Source organism: Artemia sp. Qi Xiang Cuo, unplaced genomic scaffold (genome assembly GCF_049724085.1).
Source record: "Artemia sp. Qi Xiang Cuo unplaced genomic scaffold, ASM4972408v1 HiC_scaffold_3061, whole genome shotgun sequence".
NCBI lineage: Eukaryota > Metazoa > Arthropoda > Branchiopoda > Anostraca > Artemiidae > Artemia > Artemia sp. Qi Xiang Cuo.
The window spans coordinates 168,354-177,505 of NW_028300456.1; the positions used below are offsets into that span (position 1 = coordinate 168,354).

Below are 9,152 nucleotides of genomic sequence, written 5' to 3' on the forward strand. Positions count from 1 at the left end.
TCTGAGTAAACACTTGGACTAAGACACTTGTCTAGCGCCGTGTGTTCATATTCAATATGTACAATGATTATAAATTTTTACTGGCCATACTAAACAAATTGTTTAATTATAGAACAATCCTCAACACAATATCAACACACGGTCATCGACAAGTATCAGTTCCATGGATGGACTGAATTTATATCAAACCTAATTAGTAACCGCCAGGATTTAGAATTACAAGCATTATATGCTGTTCAAAGTATTGACAACAAATTGGCCCACCCCAAAGGTAAGATGTTCCTTTTCATTTTCTGTTTACAATTTAAATTGTAGAATCATCTATAAAACGTGCCTTTAGTTTGTTTTTTATATGGCAACGTTTACACACTAAGCACCTTTGGCAGTCTCTCTCTCTCTCTCTCTCTCTCTCTCTCTCTCTCTCTCTCTCTCTCTCTCTCTCCCTCTCTCTCTCTCTCTCTCTCTTCCTTCTCTCTCTTCTCATCTCTCTCTCTCGGTTCTCTCGGTCCTCTCTCTCTCGCTCTCTTTCTGTATCTGTCTCTCTCTCTCTCTGTCTCTCTCTCTCTCTCTCTCTCTCTCTCTCTCTCTCTCTCTCTCTCTCTCTCTCTCTCTCTCTCTCTCTCTCTCCTTCCTCTCTTTCTTCTCTTCTCTCTTTCTCTCTCTTCTCTATCTTCTCTCTTCTCTCTTTTCTATCTCCTTGTTCTCTTCTCTATCTTTTTTCTCTCTTCGCACTCTTCTCTCTCTCTTCTTTCTCCTCTCTTCTCTCCTCCTCTTTCTCCTCTCTTTCTCTCCTCTTTCTCCTCTCTTCTCTCCTCTTTCTCCTCTCTTCTCTCCTCTCTTCTCTCTTTCTTCTCTCTCTTCTCTCTTTCTTCTCTCTCTCTTCTCTCTCTTCTCTCTTTCTTCTCTTTCTTCTCTCTGCTCTCTTTTCTCTCTACTCACTCTCTTCTCTTTCTTCTCCCCTCTCTCCTCTCACTCTTCTCTCTGTCCTCTCTCTCTTCTCACTCTTCTCTCTCTCGTCTCTCCTCTCCTTTTTATCTCACTCTTCTCTTTTTTTCTTTTTTTGTCTTCTCTCTCTTCTCTCTCTCCTCTCTTCTGTCTCATCTCTCGTCTCTGTCTTCTCCCTCTCGTCTCTCTCTCTTCTCACTCCCTCTTCTCTCTCTCTCTCTCTCTCTCTCTCTCTCTCTCTCTCTCTCTCTCTCTCTCTCTCTCTCTCTCTCTCTCTTTCTCTCTCTTCTCTCTCTCTTTCTCTCTCTCTTTCTCTCTCTCTCTCTCTCTCTCTCTCTCTCTCTCTTCTCTTCTCACTCTTCTCTCCTCTCTCTCTTCTCTCTCCTCTCTCTCTTCTCTCTTGTTTTCTCTCTTTTCGCTCTCTTCTCTCTCCTCTTTCTCCTCTCTCCCCTCTTCTCTCTCTCTCTTCTCTCTACTCACTCTCTTCTCATTCTTCTCTCACTCTCTTCTCAATCTTCTCTCCTCTCTGTTCTCTCTTCTGTCCCTCTCTTCTCACTCCTCTCTCTTCTCTGTCTTTCTCTCTTTTCTTTTTCTCCTCTCTTCTCTCTCTCTCCTCTCTTTTTCTCTCTTTCTTTCTCTCCTCTCTCTCTTCTCTCTCTCTCTCTCTCCTCCCTCTTCTCTCTCTCCCCTCTCTCTCCTCTTATGTCTCTCTTCTCTCTCGTCTCTCTTCTCTCTCGTCTCTCTCTCTCTTCTCCCTCTCTTCTCTCTTCTCCCTCTTCTCTCTCTCTCTCTCTCTCTCTCTCTCTCTCTCTCTCTCTCTCTCTCTCTCTCTCTCTCTCTCTCTCTCTCTCTCTCTCTCTCTCTCTCTCTCTCTCTCTCTATCTATCTATCTATCTATCTATCTCTGTGTCTTAACTCTATCCATCTATCTGTCTCTGTGCCTTAAATAAAGCCTCTCTCTCTGTAAAAAAAAGCCTCTAAATAATATTTTTCTAGTTGACTGGAATAGTGTGCAGTAAATATAAATAAGTTCTTAAAGTAGCTATATTATCAGATTTTAAATTACGTGTTGTCAAAAATTAATATTTGTGTTAAAACTTTTTGTGATACATATTCTCTATTTGCTATTGCTCTATAAAACTTCAATCTGGGAGTTAGCTTTCTTTTCTATCGCTGACGAAGAATGATCAGTGTTGCCAGTTGATTCTGCAACTACTTTTTATTATCTGTAATTATTTTATTAGTTTGACAATATAATAATCTGATGTTATTTCTAGCGTTGATAATAGCGGTGCCGCTGAAGCTGCGTTCATATCGCACATAATATATATTTTATTAATGTACGCTTATATGGTCTATCTTCCAGGATTCATTAATGATATGGCCTCCGCTTTGTACGAAAACGACATCATATCCGAACAGGCTTTCATATTATGGAAAGACAGTCCACCTACAAGTGAGCATGAAGGTCACTATGTATAAAATCACTGAATCGGTTCTTCCAAGCTTTAGCAGATGACGATGAAGAATCTAGTAAAGCCTGAAAATAAATTTTCTTTCAATCTAGGATCATGTTTGGTTTTTATTTGCCGTTAAATAACTTTGTGTTCTTATCTGTTGGTGTGGCATTTCTTGCGGATGTTAGAGGCTGTTGAAAATCTAAACTTTAAATTTAACAAATTCAATCTCGTAAAGAGAATAACCGCCTCTATAAAAACAGATGTGATAAGTTTTTTTTTCTTCTGTAAATAGCATAAAATAGCCTGAAAGTAAACTTCTAGGTCGTAGAACTTTCCACTAGAGATGGAAATTTATATTCCTAGATAAGATATTACATCATTAAGGGTCGTTTTATAGAGGTTGTATCAACCTCAGGGAAGAGACTGGTTCCTGACGAATTCATTCTCTTATCCCCAGTGAAATTAAAGTGCTTTTTACTGTTATTGGATTTAAAAAAAAAAAAACTGCGTTTAAGATTAGTTGTACAGTGGTTTTCTTTTGTGGCTGATTATTTAACATGTTTTCATTCTCGAATATATTTTTTTCTTTTGTTTTCCAATAGGTTGGAACGTGTCTTGTATTTTGTCGCGTTGGATGCAATACGATAATGTGTAGGGAAAAGTGGTGAAACTTTATGTATAAATAATTAATAAAATAAGAAAATCGTTTTCGTTTTGTTAATTTTGAGATTTACTTGTAGGTTTTGTGGCTTCTAACTGCATAATGAGGTTTTTGTGGAAATATAGTTAACAGACTAGGGCAAAGGGATTACGCTATTACAAACCTATTATGCCCTATTATAGCGCTGCTATGGGTAAAGCGAGCAAGGAATACATTTGTCATATCAGATAACGTACACATAAGCCTAGGACAAAAGCAAAATAGAGCTCTGTGAATGAACAAATATTTTGACTGTATATACTTGTTCTCCATTTTTATTTATCATTACTTTAGACATTTTTTAATACCTTTTACCTTAGCTGCTTCGATTGTTCTTGTTACTTTTGATGGTCTAGGTTGTTCAGTTGTCCTCTAGGGTTGTAAACATCCCCCTCCGGTGGAAAATACCCTCTCTCAGAAAATATCTCCCCGCGGGAAATACCCTCCAGAAAGTACCCCTCCGTTGAAAATAAGGCATTCCAAATTTGATAATTTTATTTGAGTTTTGTTTTTGATTTCCGTAGGGGGAAGGAATTTTGATACTTGTGTATTATGCGCTACTCACTCTAGTCAACGCTGTGTAAAACTCGAGAACAAACCGTTTTTTTTTTTGTTAGTTTCATCGTTACTTTAGAAATAAATTTGGGCTGTTGATTTGCACATTAGGGGAGGGGGGTAAAGTATAGCGGGTCTGCAAGCAAAATGTGTTTGGTACAATTATTCTGTATATTAGATAGGATAGATAAGTGTATTTTAAAGCCAAATATACTTCCACGAACACAGTCAAATAACATTAACGATCATCATAAAGCACTTAAATGAAAAACTACATTAACCTTGTATTAGTACTTAATACTTGGAAATACGTACATTGAGAAAAAAAAAATGTAATACTTGGAAAAAACACAGACGAAACATTAAACTTACTTTATAATTTTTTTTTTTTTTTAGTCAAAATATCCAGATGCCTTGCTATTCTTCTGTAATTTATTAGTGGTCATACCTAGAAAGAATTGTTTTCTTCTATTTCTTCTATGCCATTAAGTTGAAACTTTCAGGGCTTGATGAGTGGGATATTGGTCATATACCTAGAAAGAATTATTTTCTGACTTCTAACTGTCCAAATACTTTACCCCCCCCCCCCTTATATGCAAATATAAAGCCCAAATTATATATTTCCCATATATGATGTCATTTGTCTTGTCTCTCACTAAACTGAAAAAAAACTAACGAAGTAACCGGTTTGTTCTCGCGTTTTACACAGCGTAAACTTGAGTGAGTGGCGCATAATCTTTCCCCTACGGAAATGAAAAAAATAGAATTCGCAAACTTAGAAAGGCTTATTTTTCCGGGGAGGGGGGTATTTACCGGCTAGAGTATTTCCCGGGGGGGGGGGTATTTTCCCCCGGGGGGTAAACGCCAGCCACCATCCTCTAGGCATGATAGAGTCACTTCAAAAGCCTTTTGCAATGCGCCATAGATATAAAATACTTTCACTATATGACGTTTGTATGCTTCTCGAATGAATTCATAAATATGACATCACTGACATGAATATTTTTTTCCGAAATTAAGGCTCTTAACGAATTTTCTTGTTAAAAGTTGATAAAAGATAGATGGTTGAAATAGCTGGAAATAAACTGCTGGAATGACAGAATAAAAGTCAAACAAGAATCAATAATATCTTGGAAAGATTTAGTTCTAATCGAAGAAGATTGATTAATGCTGAATCTTATTCCAGCATCATTCATGATTTTTGGTGATAGGTGATTTTGGTGATTACTTATTAATAAAGAATTCACAGGTATGATAACAGTCGCTGGCAATGTAAGGTTGTGTGAACCGCCAATATAATATATTTATATATATATAATCTTGGCTGGTATTTTTAGAATCTTGTCTGATATTATCAAAAATTTTATGCCATCTATTTCAAAACAATTATAGATAACAGCATAACTGAATTTTAAGCTAGATTAGACACATGCTTTTCTTTTCAAACACTAAAAGAGATAGGTTAGTACAAGAAGATCTAGCGGCAGCATAGGAACCAAATTAGATGTAAAAATGTCTTTTTGAACAGAAAAAAATGTATGTTCACAAAACATGCAGTGTTACAGTTTGAAAAGTTTTGAATAAAACTTGCACATTTGCTTTGCTTGTCCTTCTTACGGAATAATTTAAAAAACTTTTTACAAGACAAGTTTTTAAAAGAAAAGTAAAGATCTCCATTAAGCTAAGAATGAGCAAAGCAAATTGAAATAATTTCCAAGTGTAAAACTACCACAAATGACTATTATTAAATAAATGAAACTCGCAACCAAAAGAAATTACAATAAATAGCCAAGTCAAACTCAAAACGAGAAAGATCACGGATACGTGTTTATTTGCTGTTATTTTTTAACCAGGGGTCATTGCGCAAGCTAAGGGTATTAAGGTGAAGCTTTTAAGGAATATTTAGGTGGATTTTGAACTAATCCAAATCAAACTATGAACATGTGGACTTTCAAAAGGGTGACAAAGCGATATCTTAAGAACAACTTATATTATTAAGTTAGACCTTTGAGGGTACGTTGTGGGGGATTTTGAACTAGCCAGAAGCACTATGTGTATACTGCTAATACGAACACTACAGTTACTGTAATAAATGATGCTAAGCGTATTAAGTTGAAATTTTTAAAGAACATTTAGGACGAGTTTCAATGAAACAAAAAAAAACTGTATGCATGCAAGGTTTTCAAAAGGGCATATAGCAATATCATAGGCAGCACCCCTCCACAATAGCTAAGAATATCATCAAAATTTTTAAAGGAGATAATTCAATCTACAATTAAAAGTTCTGGTGCCCTTTTTAAGAGTAAAAACGAGATTGGAGGGTAAGCAGCTTACCATCCAACTTTAATGTTGCTTTAAACTAAATCAAAAGGTATTGTGTTTATGGTTGCCAATAAGAAACTTCATTAATATATCGAGAACAATTGAGGGTATTAAGTCGAAACCTTATAATCAGGAAATGGGAGGCGTTGACATAGTCGATAATTCTTTGTCGGCATACAGACAAATTTTGCGAGGAAAAACGTGGTATTGGATCATAGGCCAAAATCTTCTTTGCACGCTCATGGTCGCAGCTCGGCGGTTCTACCGTCACTTGTATGATGGTGACGTGGCTGGAAAGGTCCCACAGCTTGAATTCCTCCGTAAAGTAGTTCAGGGTCTTTTCAACAACGAAACCTACCATGCAGGTCATAGTGGGAGCTCAGGATCTTTACGGATCTACCCTGAGATGTCAACCGCTCATGTACTGGTGACAGCAAAGAATCAGGGTTCATGTCAAGTATGCAAAAAAAAAAAAAAAAATGCACGGCTAGAGTGCAGAGAGTGCTGCGTCAAACTTCACTTGCAACGGTGCTACGATCAATTCCAGGCCTAACTTGGATTCGTCTTTAATACTTATTTTCGATAAACATGGCAAACGACATGTATCCATATATTTCCAGAGACAACATTACCGCCCAAAGTTCCCATATGGGAACATAGCACCATGGTTACACCGTTGGTGTGAAAAAATATTTTGCACCACAAATCTTTAAGCTAGAACCCTATATCACTGCACTGAAACAAACACCGCAAAATTTTACCAGTAACTGGTCTTGGGCGTTAACGGGTTAAGACAGATTTCTTCCGTATTGATTTTTCGTCATTTATTTCCATTACCCATGTTCCTAATAAAATAGATTTGCTGAGTGCATTAGGAAGGGTTCCTACCCCCTCTGCGCGTGACAACCCTGATTCTCCGAACTTTAGGTTGATGTTCACGATATTCAAGCCGACATTGTTACTTTGAGGCATCAAATGGCGTAAATATTAGCTTGGTGTGGTTTATTTCCTCTTGCTTCAAAATGGAAGTAGAACTCATAATGTTTGTTGTAATGACGGAATTTTAGGTTTTTAGTCCTGTGATGTCACAGCAGGTGTCATTTTAGCTTAGTATTACGGGATCCAAAATTCAAAATCCGCCTTAGCAACATACTGCAAGGCCGATGCAAGGACCTTTGTAGTTAAGAGAGGTCGCCACTCCAATCCATTACTTATAAGCAATTTTCACTTTTCTAAAATATCCAAATCAACGCAGCTACCCCGGGAGATAAAGAAACGAAGCGTACAACCGTGAAAATCCTTCTAAAGATCAAATTTTAAAAACAGTTTTCCCTCCTTAAAGATTTAGATAACAATTAGCAAGTATTTCAGTACCCTTTATGGCTATGAACGGTTTCATCTCTTCCGTGAGTATTTGCCCCCCCCCCCTCATAACAAAAAATAATGATGAACCCTTCAAGCTACAAAATTAAATGTCTGAATAAATTCTGGGACCTCTTGAGTATTTCAGCAAGCAAGCCAACAAATATTTAACTTCACTGGAAAAGAAAATTCTAAAAAAAAATATTTTCAATGACCGTAGTGAGCAAAGCAAGGGTAATAGCCGATGGTTAAAAAATTATCTTATTATGAATGAGCCTATGCGTAAAGACCGAAGGCCTTAGCTTTAGATTAATTTTAATAACTTTGTCCAAAAAAGAAGTTTTTCAAAAGAAAGTAACAAGCTACAATAAACCAAAATGATCAAAAATAAAGTCAAGTAACCGTCCAAGCGTAAACAAAGCCCGCTTTAAGTCTTTGGCATCCCCCCAAGTCCAAGCGCTTTAGACGTCCATAGGTCAAAGCAATTTACGGGGAAATATCCGAAAATTCGGGGATAGTTAAAGGCCTAAACAAAAGGCAACTGATGAGTGATGAGCCAAAAATAATGCAAGAGACGCAACAATAATTCAACTAAGATGAGTAGGGCTGACACCCTCCGTGCATTCTAGAGACAAAAAATAATTTGCACTTTAGAAAACCAAATGCATTTTAAATATTTTCTCGTTTTTTAACTTTAAGAAATCCGAAGTTATTAAGAATTGTCAGCAATTAATATCAGCAAATATATTTATGGTAACCGACGTTTACCCCCCCCCCCGGTGATTACCGCACAAGAACAAAATCCCCCAGAAAATACCATCCCCGTGAAAAATACCCCCCAGGAAAATACCCCACCCCCGGAAAATACCCCCCCCTGTGGAAAATAACCCCCCACGTAGAATTTACCCCCGGGAAATAGCCTCCGTGGAAAATACCCCCCCTGTAAATACCCGGTGTTTTTATTAGGCTTTTTTTGTTTCGTAAATAATGCGCTTTTTAAACTTAATAGAAACAAGACGTGTAGCTTGTAGCTTCATAGATCTAGGTCTCATCAATACTTCACAATATATTATTAAACCCCCAAGGATATGGCCAAAGGATAAATTATCCTCTCGTTTTATCCTTAATTAATTCTTTTTTTTTATTTACTTTTCCTATGAACATGATACAAAAGAGTCCGATTTGGTGCAGACCCTTAATTGGTCCTAGCAAATCTCACCTTCGCGGGACAAGTGACTAAAAACCCGCGTGGCAGGATTTTTGGGCTATAATGTTTCAAATCTCGCTAGTTTTGGGCTAGTTTTGCACCGTTGGAATCAGCATGGTCCAAAATCTTTTGTAGGATAATTACAAACCCCCACCTTGAACACCAAGGAAAATGACTATTTTTGCATGGGTAGCACTGATCTGTCTCCCTTTTTTTTCTTATTTTTCCGAAGGGTTAGGGGGTGGCCAGAGCATCATAGAGAGGTGTGTAATAGCTCATTCGAAAGGGAATCAAATTTGTAAGTGCCCTTTTTAAGTGATCAAAAACATTGGAGTGCAAATAGCCCACCCTCCTCCCTGCAGGCCCCCTCCCTCACAACTATTCCTATAAAAATTTTGAGATAGCCATTTTGTTTAACATAGTTCAAAGGTCCAATATATATGGTTTTGATGACGTTATGCCCCTCCATAGTTCCTGAGGAAGGACTGTATGTGGTATCGGGCGTATCGATATGGCGCGTATCGGTATCGTGCGTATTGGTATCGCATGTATCGTATCGGGAATATCTTTATCCGCTATTGTTGTTTTTTCAGTCATTTTC

The 9,152-nt window shown here is 37.4% G+C and overlaps 1 long non-coding RNA gene and 1 pseudogene across 1 annotated transcript; one reads left to right on the forward strand and one right to left on the reverse strand.

Annotated features, from left to right (window-relative positions):
- The first annotated feature begins 91 nt into the window (after positions 1-91).
- On the forward strand, positions 92-3,113 carry LOC148938646 (uncharacterized). Its single transcript, XR_016143661.1, has 2 exons — positions 92-271; positions 2,312-3,113. It is a non-coding gene; the product is annotated as an uncharacterized LOC148938646 (long non-coding RNA).
- On the reverse strand, positions 654-2,258 carry LOC148938647 (uncharacterized; annotated as a pseudogene).
- Positions 3,114-9,152: the final 6,039 nt, after the last annotated feature.